Source organism: Phacochoerus africanus, chromosome 12 (genome assembly GCF_016906955.1).
Source record: "Phacochoerus africanus isolate WHEZ1 chromosome 12, ROS_Pafr_v1, whole genome shotgun sequence".
NCBI lineage: Eukaryota > Metazoa > Chordata > Mammalia > Artiodactyla > Suidae > Phacochoerus > Phacochoerus africanus.
In genome coordinates, this window is record NC_062555.1 from 37,051,916 (window position 1) to 37,067,193 (window position 15,278).

General features: G+C 42.7%; 1 protein-coding gene across 3 annotated transcripts in view; it reads left to right on the forward strand.

The window, feature by feature from the left end:
- FRMD3 (FERM domain containing 3) overlaps window positions 1–15,278 on the forward strand; it is a 320,699-nt gene that overhangs the window by 265,282 nt on the left and 40,139 nt on the right. The gene's annotated exons all lie outside the window — the stretch shown is intronic.

The window sequence follows — 15,278 nt, forward strand, 5'->3', positions numbered from 1 at the left end:
TTATAATGGCCCTGATGCTGTCTCAAAAACTAACTCTGTCAACTCTATGCTAAATTAATTTTCTTAGCCCAAGAGTCCTGGGGTCCATGTGGCTTATCGACATTTTTCAGTACCTTCTCTGTTTTGGTATATTTCTCAAGCGCAACAAAAGCAGCTTTTGTTACTGATCACCAGTGATTTTCTGGGCTTCCTCCCCTTGGTCTGGAATATTGGTTTGAGTAGAAATCACTTTTTCTGGAGGTCGGGTTTAGCCCAAGGTTGAATGAAGGAGGGTGTGGCTAGTGGAGAAAAGGAGGAGAGAAGGGACTGTGCTTTGTCTGCAGAGATTGAAGCCTAGATGGGACTAAAGGCTGGCGGGCCAGTTACTGTGCGGAATATGGAAGCCAGGCCACTGATGCCCTGAGAGCCCCCCAGCTGTGCAGGGATTCCCAGGCAGGCTTTCCTCTGCACCCTTCATTCCATTCAATTAGAAACTTCCATTTTGCTCCATTTTCTACAATGCGGTTCCAGTGCTAAATCTAACCTTGTCATGAACATGACAGCTGTGTGGACAAGAGATACATGCATTATAATTAACTGCAATAAAATTTAAAATTCCCATGACATGTGATAGGAATCCATAGGCCAGCTTTTCAATTCTTCCAGCTATTTTTAAAATGAATCTGAAATTCTTTTACCAGCTGTAAAGTCAAACTGATAGGTCTCTTTCTTAAAAAGTCCCAAATAGCTCTAAAAATATCTAATAAAATTCTCTTTTCTAGAACTGTCCCCTTTTGGAGCATCTTTGTGGGTTTTGAAACTCAGACAAATCATAACAACTTCCAGGATATAGACTCAACTTAAAAAGGAAAAGAAGTAGGAGTTCCCTCATGGCTCAGTAGGTTGAGGACCTGGTATCATCACTGGTGTAGCTCTGGTTATGGCTGTGGCATGGGTTCGATCCTTGGCCCAGGAACTTTCGTATACTGTGGGTATGGTCAAAAAAACATTTTTTTTTAAGTTTTTTAATAAAAAACAGACTTTTTAAAAAAGGAAGCAAAGTAGAGACAACAGAATTGTTAAATGTCCAGTAGGTAGAAGGAACTTGCCAATCTAGAGAAAACAGCAGAATCATCTTAGACTGAATCAAAATTCAAAGTTATGATTCTCACAATCAGTACAGCTGTGTTCTTGATACCTTTTGATCTCAGTTACTATTTTAGAGTCAAATTCTTCTTCATGTGTCTTACCTTCAAGTATCAGGCAATGGGGTCTAGATATTCCATAGGGATTCATAGATTATTTTATAGACTGCTATATCTCTGATAAATAAAACTAAAAAAGGCAGAGAATATAGCTTTTGGCAAAGATGTCTCCTTTGTGCATAGGCAATCTATGTGATCTCTTTCTGAGAAGATCCAGTGTGATGAATTTAGTTTCATCCTTGTATTTTGATGTTTTGGCACTTTTTATGACTGAGCAAGAGCCAAACGGAAAGAAATTAGGAATTCACTCCTTCTTCAATACAACACCCATGGCAAAGACCTGATGTACAACTAGTAGACGACACTTAGCTATACGAGTTTCTGTGTTTTAAGGATGAAGAGACTCTTTTTTCCCTGGAGGCTCACAGACTATTGAGAAGACAGCGAGTGGATCACAGAGGTTATGATTAGATTATACTTCTGCCGATTGAATTTCATGCTCACTTTTCTTTGTGCTTCCCGAGACATCAGCAGCTCAAGCTGCCTGGAGGGCATCTTGTTCCCCTTCAGCCTTATCAGAGTGTATGACATAAAACTGGGGGCAAAGGAATGAATGGGTGCGACTGACAGGCAGAGGGAGCTGTGGGTGGTCTAGTCTCCTTACATTGGATGCTTGGGTGGCTTCCAGGGAGAGGGGTCTGATGAAGAATGAAAGGTGAGGCAGAAAGTTAGGGAAGGAGCAGATCATGATGGGTCTCACAGAACTTGGTGGAGTGGGTAGATTTCACCCAAGGGCAGCTGGGAGGCACTGGAGGATTTCAAGCATAGATCTGGAATTGTGTTTTGTATCCCTTGTGTGTGTGAGAGACAGATGAGAGGTGGGTATGGCTGGAGCAGTGTTTTTCTTTCCTTTGTTCTTTATGGCCACACCTGAGGCATATGGAAGTTCCCAGGATAGGGGTCAAATTGGAGCTGCAGCTGCTGGCCTACACCGCAGCCAGGGCAACACCAAACCTGAGCCACATCTGCAACTTATGCCATAGCTTGTGGCAATGCCAGATCCTTAACCCACTGAGTAAGGCCAGGGATGGAACATGCATCCTCATGGAGACTATGTTGGGTCCTTAACCTGCTAAGCCACAATGGGAACACCTGGAGCAGTGTTTTCCAATCTCAGTACTATGGACTACTGAACTGGATAGTTCTGGTAGAGTCTGACTAGTGCTTTGTATGATGTTTAGCAGAATCCCTGGCTTCTACCCAGAAAATGCCAGGATTATCCCACCAGTCTCACCAACCAAAAATGTTTCTCTGGATGAGAATTATGGGTTGGAGGCATAGAGAGCACACAGGAGCTATTGCAATAGCTCAGCCAATAGAAAAACAAGGGCTGTATCTTTTTCAGTGAAAGTTTCGTATGGATATATACCCAGGAGTGAGATCGCTGGGACATATGGTAGTCCACATTTAGTTTTCTAAGGTACCTCTATACCATTTTCCATAGTGGTTGTACCAACGTACATTCCCACCAACAGTGAAGGAGAGTTCCTTTTCCTCCACACCCTCTCCAGCATTTGTTCTTTGTTGACTTCTAATGATAGCCATTCTGACTGGTGTGAGGTGGTACCTCATAGTAGTTTTGCATTTCCCTAACAATTAGTGATGTTGAATATTTTTTAATGTGTCTGTTGGCCATCTGTATATCATAGCAGCACTATTCACAATAGCCAAGACACAGAAACAACCTAAATGTCCATCAGCAGATGAATGGATTAAGAAGATGTGGTATATATACACATTGGAATATTATTCAGCCATAAAAAGAACAAAATAATGCCATTTGCAGCAACATGAATGGAACTGGAGGCTCTCACACTAAGTGAAGTAAGTCAGAAAGAGAAAGACAAATACCGTATGATATCATGGAATCTAATTATGTGGCACAAATGAACCTATCTACAGAAAAAAAAACTCATGGACATGGAGAACAGACTTGCAGTTGGAGGGAGGGGGAGGGAGTGGGATAGACTGGGAGTTTGGGGTTAATAGATGCAAACTATTGCATTTGGAATGGATAAGCAATGAGATCCTGCTGTACAGCGCAGGGAACTATAGCCACTTGTGATGGAACATGATGAAGGAAAATGTGAGGAAAAGAATGTAAATATATGTATAAATATTTGCATATATATACATATATATATGAATGGGTCACTTTGCTATATAGCAGAAATTGTTAGAACATTGTAAATCAACTATAATTTAATTAAAAAAAAGAAAAACAAGGGCTGGACTGAGGCAGAGAGCAGGACAGGGAGAAGGCTGTGGATTCTAGCTGATAAGCAGCATAGTTGTTGAGACAGGGTCACTGCTTGTCTGGCAGGTCAGAAGCCTATAGATTTCTGTCCAGTTGCTGTCCTTGTCTCTGAGAATTCCAGTGCAAGAAGATCTCAGCCTCTTTGAACCTATTTTGAGACACAGGAAGGCTTAAGTGGCATGTCAGCAACACGGGGGTGGGGGGGGTGTTGATGGTAAAAATGATTTCATTTAAATATTAGCCATTGGAAGAGTGAGGTGCTTCCATGATCCTCAGACATGGAGTGGAGATGCAGACATCTCTGATACCTTCTTCTTTTTTTTTTTTAGGGCCGCACTGGCGGCATATGGATGTTCCCAGGCTAGGGCTCTAAATGGAGCTGTAGCCACCAGCCTACACCACAGCCAGAGCAATGCCAGATCCAAGCCACATCTGTGACCTGCACCAAAGCTCATGGCAACACCAGATCCTTAACCCACTGAGTGAGGCCAGGGATCGAACCCACGTCCTCATGGATACTAGTCAGATTTGTTTCCACTGAGCTATGATGGGAACTCCTCTGATACCTTTTATTTAAGTCCAGAAATAGATTTACTAAGATAGGATGCTTGTGAGAGACACAAGCATGCAGGTGAGGAGGCTCTCCCCTCTCTGATACCTTTGATGTTTTCACTCCCCATCTCTATATCATGGCTCAGATTCTTGTTTGGGGGACTTTCAAATCATACTTTCATAAACTGGATCCCTAAACAGGTCAAGGTTGGCAGTGTGAGCCCTATTAAGAGTTTTCTGATTGGGAATTAGTAAAAGATCAGGTTGAGAGAAGAGAGAAGGGTTTAATCCTGACCCTTGGGGACACCATCTCTGGGAGGGGTCATGGGAGAGTCCTGGCGCCTTATCTCATATGAATTTATGATGGTGACATCTCTGCTGTCATGATGACTCTCAGGGGTCTTGACCACCCATTTGTCTGATAGTCTCTTTCTATACTTCCTGGAACTTCTGGATTCTCAAAGACAGCTGGAGAGAGGATCCATCCCCAGATTAGCTCATTGGCATTCTGGGAGAACATATAACCCCGTCCACCCAAATGACAGCTGGAGGATTAGCTCTGAGGTTGGCGGTAGCTAGGTAGGGAAAAAACAAAATCAGTTCCTAGGCACCACTGGGCAACAGGAAAGGTTTTTTTCAATGTTACCCCAAAGTTGCTCAGGAACAGGATCCACATAGATTAGTGCTGTGGAAAACTTTAGATGAAAATGGCAAACCATTTGAAAACTGCCACTCGAAGTTTATGAAAATTTGGGGAGAAGAATTAAGAGTGGGAATTTTTCTAAGTGAAAATGACATTTTCAGGACGGATTAATTGGAATAAATTCACATGCAAACTGGAATAGGGTCCCTATAGTGCAGGCAGCAAAATGCTTGCATGTTTTATTGGTGGGGTGCATTTTTCATTAAGGGAAAGACAGATTTTGGGAGAGAAGGGGAATGGCATGGATCATGTGAGGTGTGATACCTGGAAATTAGTGATGCTCAGTGAAGGTCATCCTTGTCCACCAGAGTGATGGTACAGGCCGGCATAATTAAATAGGTGGGAAGCCACACTTTCTTCTCCTTGGTAGACACAACTAAGTAAGAATTGAGGAGTTGTAGCTCAGCGGGTTAAGGGTCCAGCATTATCATTGCAGTAGCATGGGTAACTGCTGTAGTTCAGGTTTGGTCCCTGGCCTGGGAACTTCCACATGCCACAGGTGCGGCAGCTGAGAAAAAAAAAAAAGAGTTGAAACTATTTGACATCTTCCTACTGGCAAAACAGAAGCATGGTGCACACACCAAACTTTCCATAAGAGAGTATCTTGGGGTGGCAATGTGCTTGGCTTCAGGGTAGCTTAAAACTGCCTTTGCATGTGATTGAGAAAATGTTTGTAAAGAACAGATGGGAACTGGAGTTCCCATTGTGGCTCAGCGGAAATGAATCTGACTAGCATCCATGAAGACACAGGTTCAATCCCTGGCCTTGCTCAGTGGGTTAAGGATCCAGTGTTCCTGTGAGCTGTGGTGTAGGTCACAGACTCGACTCAGATTTGGCGTTGCCGTGGCTGTGGCGTAGGCTGGTGGCTACAGCTCTGATTCGACCCCTATCCTAGGAACCTCCATATGCTGCAGGTGTGGCCCTAAAAAGACAAAATAATAATAATAATAATAGTAATAATAATAAAAAAGAATAGATGGGAATTAAGTAGGGGGGTAAAACTAACTCTCCCAAGCCACCCTTTAGCACTTGCCCCTGTCAGCCTGTGTATGTCTGTGTGTGTGTGTGTGCACGCACGTGAATGTGTGTGTCACAGACGTGGCTATGTGGGGGCAGGGGGCACTGGGGGGATGTTTAAGGGGCAATGTCCAGTGTCTCGCCCTAACCATAGATGACTTAAGCTGGCATCACTGAAATTCGAGCATCTGTATATGAATCTGTGAAGGCATTTTGAACATAGAAAATGAGTATAGTTCTCATCCATCAAGCATGCCATACTTGTAACCCAACCCCACTCCACCCTGATACTTAACAGGTGACCTGTGGGGCCAACTGTGTTCTTCACATGGTGCAGGTCTTTCTATACCATACCAGGCAGAGCCTTTCATACCCTACACAGTTGCTCCAATCCCTTCACTGGGTGAGTCTCTAATAGCCCAAGGCTGCCATGGTTACACTGACTCCAAGAGTCTGGTCCTCTCCCTGCTTTTCTAATATAAAAATTCTTCTCCCTCTTTTCTTCCTTCATGGAGTTCCGTGGCCATGGCTCAAACAGATTTACCCTCTTATCAGGGTGTCTCTCTTCTATGCCATTTTCCCCCATGTGCTAAGTATTAATTCCTTCCTTTCGGCTTAGGATATGTCAGGATGTGCGTTAGGAGTGATGCTCCGGACCTTCTGAAATGTCTTTTAGATCATGTTTTATCAAACAGTAGGAGCTGTTATAAGTCCTGTGGAACCACCTTTCCCCTTGTGGTTACCGCCACTTGGTGACAGCAGACCAATTAGCATCAGCTGTAATTACTCTTGTCCCTATGTTTGTATTTCCTATGATAAAACTAATTCATCATCTTCTAGAAAATCTAGAAAATACAAGTAAGCATAAAGAAGCAAAAAACCAAATCACTCCCCAGATTCCCTACCTCCTAGAGGCAATCGATGTTCACGTGTTCACAATTTTCTTCCCTATGCATTATAATGCCATTTCAGTCATCCTGTGTGCACAGCTTTTTAAATTCCTGCTTTGTCTGCTTAATGTTGAAAACATGGGTGCATGAAAACGCATCGTAAATTGAACTATAGGTCCAACAATGAACTGGGAGCATACTTAACATGAATGTGGGTTACTATCCTGAATTAGAAAGAACTCGCACAAAGCGCTATTTTCAGCACCTTTTGGGCATTGTGTAGGTTTGGGCTCTCCCAAACTTTTTCATTTTATGGCGCCCTTGGTCTCCTGCTGCTGACAGGCATACAGCAGCCAAACCTTCTTCCATAGGAACTAGGAGCCTCCATGGAACAGAGGTCAGCTTCTGGTTCTATTTATAATTGCAGTATCAGATTAGCAGAGCCAAACTTCAGAATTTGTTATCACATTTGTTGAATTCAGGAAGTTGAATCCTACTCCCTTGGGGTAGGAGATGCCAAGAGCAACTCAGGGGAAGAAATAGAGGCCTGAGCTCGCTCTGCAGATTTAGGTCTGCCAGCTCTTCAAAGCTTTCATCTTCCCCTTTTGTGCTTTTCTTTGGCATTTGTTTCATCTTTGGAACTTTGGTTTCTGGTATTTACTGACAACTTATGTACTCATAAGAAGTTTGTATCACTTGAAAGAAATCTTTGAAATTTAAAGTATGTGCACTGCTGGAAAGAAGCTAAATGCCTTGTTCCTGATGCAATTTTAGCATTTTTTATTTTGCAAGGCTTTTGTATTTTATCTCATATGATGTGACAGTATGCATCCTTTCAGTTCTGAAGTTGACGAATTCTGATAAATTGTCCATTTTATGAGATACTGTATTCTTCAGCATAAACACAGCAATGCTTCCAGGTAGCTACTTGGTTTCTGCACAAATGCCTTGAACCAGTGGGGAAATACAAGGCCTGCTCCAAGTTTGTCCACTGGGCAGCTGGGTGACCACAGAGGAGAGCCTAACTCTGGGAGCCTCATATGCCTCATCTCTAAGATAAGAAGACAGGACTTGAGCACCACTCAAATGCTTTCTCGTTCTAAATTCTTCAATTCTTTTGCTTAATGTCAGGGTCAAATTCAAGGACTATGGTTTGAGGTCATTCACAGTGAGAATGGGCACCTGGGGACAGGAATATTTTTCATAGTTTTCAGGGTTAACAGGAATTTTAAGAATGTAATAGCACAAGGGTTGGCACACCGACTGATGGCTGGCACACCGCATTCCCCCCGCCTCCCCTGCCCCGGCCTAAGAGCTAATGGTTACGTTTTAAATGATTACAAAAGTACCAACATAATACCCGTGATTTTACCTCATGGCCCACAAAGCCTCTAAGGTACTACCTGGGCCTTTAGAGAGAAGGTCTGCTGCTCGTTGATCAAGCACACCTTGGCATCTACAAATGCGAAAATTCAGGGGGAGGGCACAGTTTGTCCAGAGTCACATAGCTGGGTGAGGACCAGGGTTAGGATCAGGTCCTTGTCAAATTCTGGGCCCAGGGGTCTTCAGTGGCATCCAACACATCTCAAATGGCCCAACTTCTTGTGAGAACAGAACCATGAACTAGGGAACTCCATTTATTTTTCAATTACATCAAATTATCAAAAGAGACGCCTTATCCTGAATAAATAGAGGCAACCTCTGTGGTCCAGTGAGACGAGCCAGTGCATATTCAGGGCAGGGTTTGAGCATGTGGTCTTCAGTCAAAGCCTGCCAGGACCCAGGGACCCCTCAAGACAGCAGTATAGTGGGGAGCATCCCCTCCCCTTGCAGGAAGGCTGTTGACAGCATGTACCACATGGAACATGATTCCTTGTAGAGCTGGGCTGCCAGGCAAACAGGCTTCACGCAGGAAGGCTCTCCCCCCTCTGGGAATCAGGTTCTGATTTTACAGCTGAATTCGTTAAATAAGGAATGGGCTCACTCTGGGCCTAGTTCTCATTACTCAGAGTCTGGGTTGAGAATCTTTGTCCTGTTAGTGAAGGCAATTCAGTTTGGAGCTCCCCAAATCACTGCTCCTACTCAGGTTGGCACCCTGCTGCTGCACTTAAGTATGGATAATTAATTGCCTTAAAGGATTCCACTGGGGTGAAAAAAAAAGATGTCAGTCAAGTGTCCTATGAAGTAATCTGGTCATGGTCCTTGAGGGTTGGGCTGTGAGCCAGGAGAGAGTGTCGGCGTGAGCAGCTGTGACAGCCAGAGTGTGATCTGGGAGCAGGAAGACATTCTACTCTGGCACTTGGACAAGAAAACATTCCCACCACATCCCCAAGAAACCACAGGAGTGGATAAGTGAAGATATCGCTAAACCACTGTCATTAGAAGCAGAGGCTATAATCTTCTGGGTTTTAGATGCATTCCTCAGGCAGCATGGGCCTCTATTTTCTAGTGTTTTTTTGTTAGCGGGCTGGTAGTGAGTGTCAAGTGAATGTTTTCTGTGGTACCCAGGCCGACATTGAGGTGGGAGCTCACAGACCCTCCCTCCTCCCCCCTTTCTTCTGTTAAGACCCAGTGCCAATTATGTGAAAGAAAGGGTTGGGCAGGAGTTCCTGTCATAGTGCAGCGGAAACCTATCCGACTAGGAACCATGAGGTAGCGGGTTTGATCCCTGGCCTTGATCAGTGGGTTAAGGATCTGGTGTTGCCGTGAGCTGAGGTAGGTTGCAGATGTGGCCTGGATCCCACGTTGCTGTGGCTGTGGTGTAGGCAACTGTAGCTCTGATTAGACCCCTAGCCGGGAACCTCCATATGCCGTGGGTACAGCCCTAAAAAGAAAAAAAGAAAAAAGAAAAGAAAGGGTTGGGACAGTGTGTGCTGGTAGGAAAGAGGCTCTAGTCAGTTGACACAGGCTGGACATTGGGTGTATCCACTGGGTCACCTCCAGTGCCATCTACAGAGCTGTGGAGCCTCCCTCTTGGTTTGGCTGATGGTGAATTGGGGGCTCCAGAGCCATGGCCTCCAGACCATGGCTTTACACAATGATGGGTTTACACAATAACTATTGGAGGGGTGGAGGAAATAACTATTCAGACTTCTCTTGGTATTTTACTTGTATCACCTCATAAAATTTCTACTGCATAGGTCTTATAATGTATCAAGTAGCTGTACACATACCCAATTTATACTACATAGCAAGATAGCTGTACATGTACCCAATGTATAAGTAAATACACATTTTATCATAGGTATGAGCAAACATATTTACTCGCCCCAAAAGGTTTGGCTAGAGCTGCTCTAGATCTTCCAGATGAGTCTACCAAGAAAAGGTGGGGTATGTTTTTGAAACTCTGAAATCCCTGTTCATGCCAAAACTCCAGATTCCTAAAATAGATGTGAGGTCTCTCTGCTCCAGTTACGGTGGCGACATGCCGTTTGACATGCTTTCAGTCTTTCATGCTGGTAAACCAGGGTGAGTCACCCAAGCGCAGTGCAGGCCTTTGCCAAGCTTTCTGGTAGGTGCTGTGTCACCCTCATTGAAGTGTTCCATTGTGGTCCCGCATCCCCGATTTACATGAGTGCCAGACTCTATTTTCTGACTGCACACAGGACACAGATTCTCTGGTGGTGGGAAGAGCACGTAGAGATAAAGGGGTTCATTCATTCATTCAATAAACATTTACTTCTTCTCTGGAACATGCTGGGTACCTGGATCTTACTTCCTCTTTTGTAAAGCAAGGTGAGGCGGTTTCTAAGTTTCCTCCGCACTCTGACCGTCCTTTCATAATCCTCCTCCCACATTCCTGCTGCTCTTAATTGTGTGCTTTGGGATCACGCCTCCTTAAGTCTGAAGACAAAAGGTATAAACATCTTTTAAAATGTGGTTAATGAAACAGTAAGCATGTGACACACTGAGCTAGAAAAGCAGGGTTGAATTTTTCCTTTTTTCTTTTTTTTTTTGTAAGTTGCAAACTTCCAGCATAAAATTGAAAATTAATAGCAGCTAGTTTAAAAGGGAATATAAAATGAATGCTTCTTTACTTGAAAGAGCCCTTACATCCTTTAATGTCTCCTCCTAGAAGACAAGTCCAATTTGGAATCTTTTAAACCCCCCAATCTCCACGTCAGCATAAAAAAAAAAAAAAAATGTGAAAATGGGCAGATGCTCCAGCTGACAGAGAAATAAATAGGGTTTTCAGGATGACCCACTTGATAGTCTGAACACAGACTGGATTTTGCCATTATAGGAAGGAGTATCCATATTCAAAAAAAAAAGAGTAGCCCTTGTCATCTATGGGCTGGTTAGTCCCTGCCTGAGCCCCTCTGCTGCAGCTGCATCACTTGACCTCTAAATACAGGCTTAGCCCCACCCCTGACTCCAGGGGTCAACCCTTAGGGGGTGGGTAGGAGGGAGAGAAGAATAAGCGGAAGCCTGGCCCCTTGTCTCAGGCTTTGAGTCCTGCTCACTCTATTGTTCTGCCTGGTATTCTCCTGGTCCACATGCCAGCCTTGCTCCCTTCCTGAATCTCTGCCCTGGTGGTGTACTGGGCACTCTCTCCAGGTCCTTGAATACCCTCTCTCTTGGGCTATACCATATTCTGGACCCCTGCTCTGTTGGTTGACAGTCTGCATGGAGCTTCCTTCCTGTCTTATGTCTCTCAGGGCCATGCTCCATTCCTTCCCAGAGCAGACTTTTGCCCAGCACTGGCTTCATTCTCAGTAGAGGAGTCTTTTTTTTTTTTTTAACTATGCTCTCAACATGCAGGAATTCCCAGGCCAGATAGTGAAGCATGCCACAGCAGTGACCTAAGCCACAGCAGTGACAATGTCAGATCCTTAACCACTAGGCCACCAGGGAACCCCAGGTCAGATTTTATTTATTTTTACTTTTTACTTTTTTTGTTCTTTAAAATTTTTTAAAAAAAATTTTTAGTTTGAGATGTAATTGATGTATAGCCCTGTATAAGTTTAAGGTGTCCGGCATAATGACTTGACTTACATATATTGTGAAACGATTTCCACATAAGTTTAGTGAACATGGATCAACAATATTTTAAAAGGAATTTCAAACACCAAAACTACTATATATTATCATCCTCAATTCCTAAGAGAAAGGATATATAACACCCTAAGATATAGGAAGTACATAATCTCAGAATGATGAGCAGTCTTTAAATAGGTGAATGTGTCTTTGGGAAAAACTAATACATTATCTATACTTTTCTGGCTTTATTATGGACTCATAGAGAGTCACTGCTAAGCACCACTGGTCCTGTACTGGATCTTGGCCTAGAGCAATGATGGGTTCAACTTCAGTGCTAAACCTAGTCAATGATCTATGGCTGGTTGCAACACTGTACTGAAAAGGATTCTGATGTGGGGTCCAGGCTTTATATTTTTTCATTTTTTAAAGTTTTACTGAAGTATAGTTGATTGACACTATTGTGATCATTTCGGCTGTACAACAAAGCGATTCAGTTATACATGTACATGCATCCATTCTTTTTCAGATTCTTTTCCCACATAGATTATCATAGAATATTGGGTAGAGTTCCCTGTGTTATACAGCGCGTCTCTATTGGCCAGTCATTCCATATACCTCAGTGTGCGTATGCCAATCCCAACCCCCAGTCCATCCCTCCCCTCCACCTCTCCTTTAGTAAAAATAATTTCTTAAAGTTTGAGTCTGTTTCTGTTCTGCAAATTATTTAATTTGTATACTTTTTACTTTACATTCCACATACAAGTGATATCACATGATGTTTTCTTTCACTGTCTGACTTAGTATGATAATCTCTAAATCCATCCACTTTGCTACAAATGGCATCATTTCATTCTTTTTATGGCTGAGTAATATTCCATTGTCTTTATCCATTCCTCTGTCCATGAACACTGAGGTTGCTTCTATGTCTTGGCTATTGTAAATAATGCTGCAATGAACATTGGAGTACATGTATCTTTTTGAATTATGGTTTTCTCTAGATAGGTGCCCAGGAGTAGAGTTGCTGGATAATATGGTAATTTTATTTTCTGTTGTTTAAGGGACCTCCATACTGTTTTCCATAGTGGTTGTACCAATGTACATTCCCACCAACAGTGTAAGAGGATTCCCTTTCTCCACACCCTCACCAGCATTTATCGTTTGTAGACTTTTTCATGATGGCCATTCTCATCGGTGTGAGATGGTACCTCATTGTAGTTTTGATTTGCATTTCTCTAATAATTAGTGATGTTAAGCATCCTCTCATGTGGTTTTTGGCCATCTATATGTATTATTTGGAGAAATGTCTATTTAGGTCTTCTTGCCCATTTTTTGATTGGGTTGTTTGGGGTTTTTTATATTGAGCTGCAGGAGGTGTTTGTATATTTTGGAGATTGAGTCCTTGAGAAAATCATTTACAATGACTTTCTCCCATTCTGTGGGTTGCTTTTCATTTTGTTGACGGTTTGCTTTGCTGTGCAAAAACTTTAATTAGGTCCCATTTATTTTTGTTTTTATTTTCATTACTCTGCAAGGTGGATCTGAGAAGATACTGCTGCGGTTTATGTCAGAGAGTGTTTAGCCTGTTTTCCTCTAAGAGTTTTATAGTATCTGGTCTTATATTTAGATCTTTAATCCATTTTGAGTTTAGTTTTTTGTATGCTGCTAGAGTATTCTAATGTCATTCTTTTACATGTGGTTGTTCAGTTTTCCCAGCAGCAATTATTGAAGAAATTGTCTTTTCTCTATTGTATATTCTTGCTTTCTTTGTCATAGATTAGTTGACCATAAGTGTGCAGGTTTATTTCTGGCCTTTCTATCCTGTTCCATTGATCTGTATATCTGGTTTTTTGTGCCAGTACCATACTATTTTGACAACTGCAGCTTGTAGTACAGTCTGAGGTCAGGGAGCCTCATTCCTCCAGCTCCATTTTGCTTTCTCAGGATTGCTCTGGCTATTTGGGGTCTTGTTTTTCCATACAAATTAAAAAATTTTTTTGTTCTACTTCTGTAAAAAATGCCCTTGGTAATTTGATAGGGATTGCATTGATCTGTAGATTGCCTTTGGTAGTATAGTTATTTTGACAATATTGATTCTTCTAATCCAAGAGCATAATATATCTTTCCATCTGTTTGTGTTATCTTTGATTTCTTTCATCAGTGTCTTATAGTTTTCAGAGTAGGTCTTTTGTCTCTTTAGGTAGGTTCATTCCTAGGTATTTTATTTTATTTTATTTTGTTGTGATGGTAAATGGGATCATTTCCCTAATTTCTCTTCCTGATCTCTCATTGTTAGTATATCAAAATGCAATACATTTCTATGTATTAATTTTGTATCTGCAACTTTACCAAATTCATTGGTGAGCAATAACATTTTTCTAGTAGCGTCTTCAGGATTTTCTATGTGTAGTATCATGTTATCTGCAAACAGTGATAGTTTTACTTCTTCCTTTCCAATTTGGATTCCTTTTATTTCCTTTTCTTCTCAGACTGCAGTGGCTAGGACTTCCAAAACTATGCTGAATAAAAGTGGTGAGGGTGGACATCCTTGTCTTGTTCCTGAGCTTCCAAGTCTGATTTTAAATTCTCATATTCTCTGCTTAAACATCTCCCACTGCCCAGTGGTGTCATAAGATACAAAACTGCCAAATCTGTCAGCAAATCATTTTCACTTTAAGCTTTCAAATATTCCCCAGAATCATTGCCACTGCCCCACTCCAGCTGCAGCAACTCTTGTCTTCCTTAGGAGATAGCAATCTTTCTGCTTCTACACTATCCCCTGCTCCCACCCTTGTTTTCCACAGAGCACCCCAGACTGATCTTTAATAAATGGAACTCAGATCTAGTTATGTTCAAATCTGACCTCCTCACTCTGGCCTTGGCCCCCTATCCACCCTTAGACCATTTCCTCCTGCCCCCCTCTTAAATCTCTGTGTTCCTACCACACTGGTCTGAGCTCATTGCCACCTTAGGGCCTTTGCATAACTGGTTCATGTGCAGGTAGGGAAGGTCTTTCTGTCCTAGAGAATGGTTTGTGGGACTTATGGTTAAGTTGTTTGTGGTCACTGTCTCATTGTTGGGTTGGTTAGGTTTGCTCTCTGGGCTGAGGATCAAGAAAAGGCTTCCAGGACTTTTATGAGCATTGATGAAGGAGAAGCCTATCAGCTAATGCTAATTTAAAACACTATCTTATCAGAGATGGAAGACAGTAGAGCTTGCTCTTCTCTGGTGTTTGGAACTAGAGAGACCACTGAACTCAGAACAAGGAGATAGGGGAGTTCCTGTCTTGGTGTAGCAGAAATGAATCCGATAGGAACCATGAGGTCGTGGGTTCTGTCCCTGGCCTCGCTCAATTGGTTAAGGATCTGGTGTTGCTGTGAGCTGTGGTGTAGGCTGCAGATGTGGCTCAGATCCACCATGCTGTGGCTATGGTGTAGGTCGGCAGCAACAGCTCCAATTAGACCCCTAGCCTGGGAACCTCCATATGCCGCAGGTGCGAGCCTAAAAAGACAAAAGACTACAAAATAATAATAATAAGGAGATAGGATTCCAGGTGCAGTGTTTTCACTGACAAGGGTGAGCCTGACCTCCTCTCTGTTTCTCTTGGACTAGCCTCCTTTTATTAGTGCTCAGCCCCA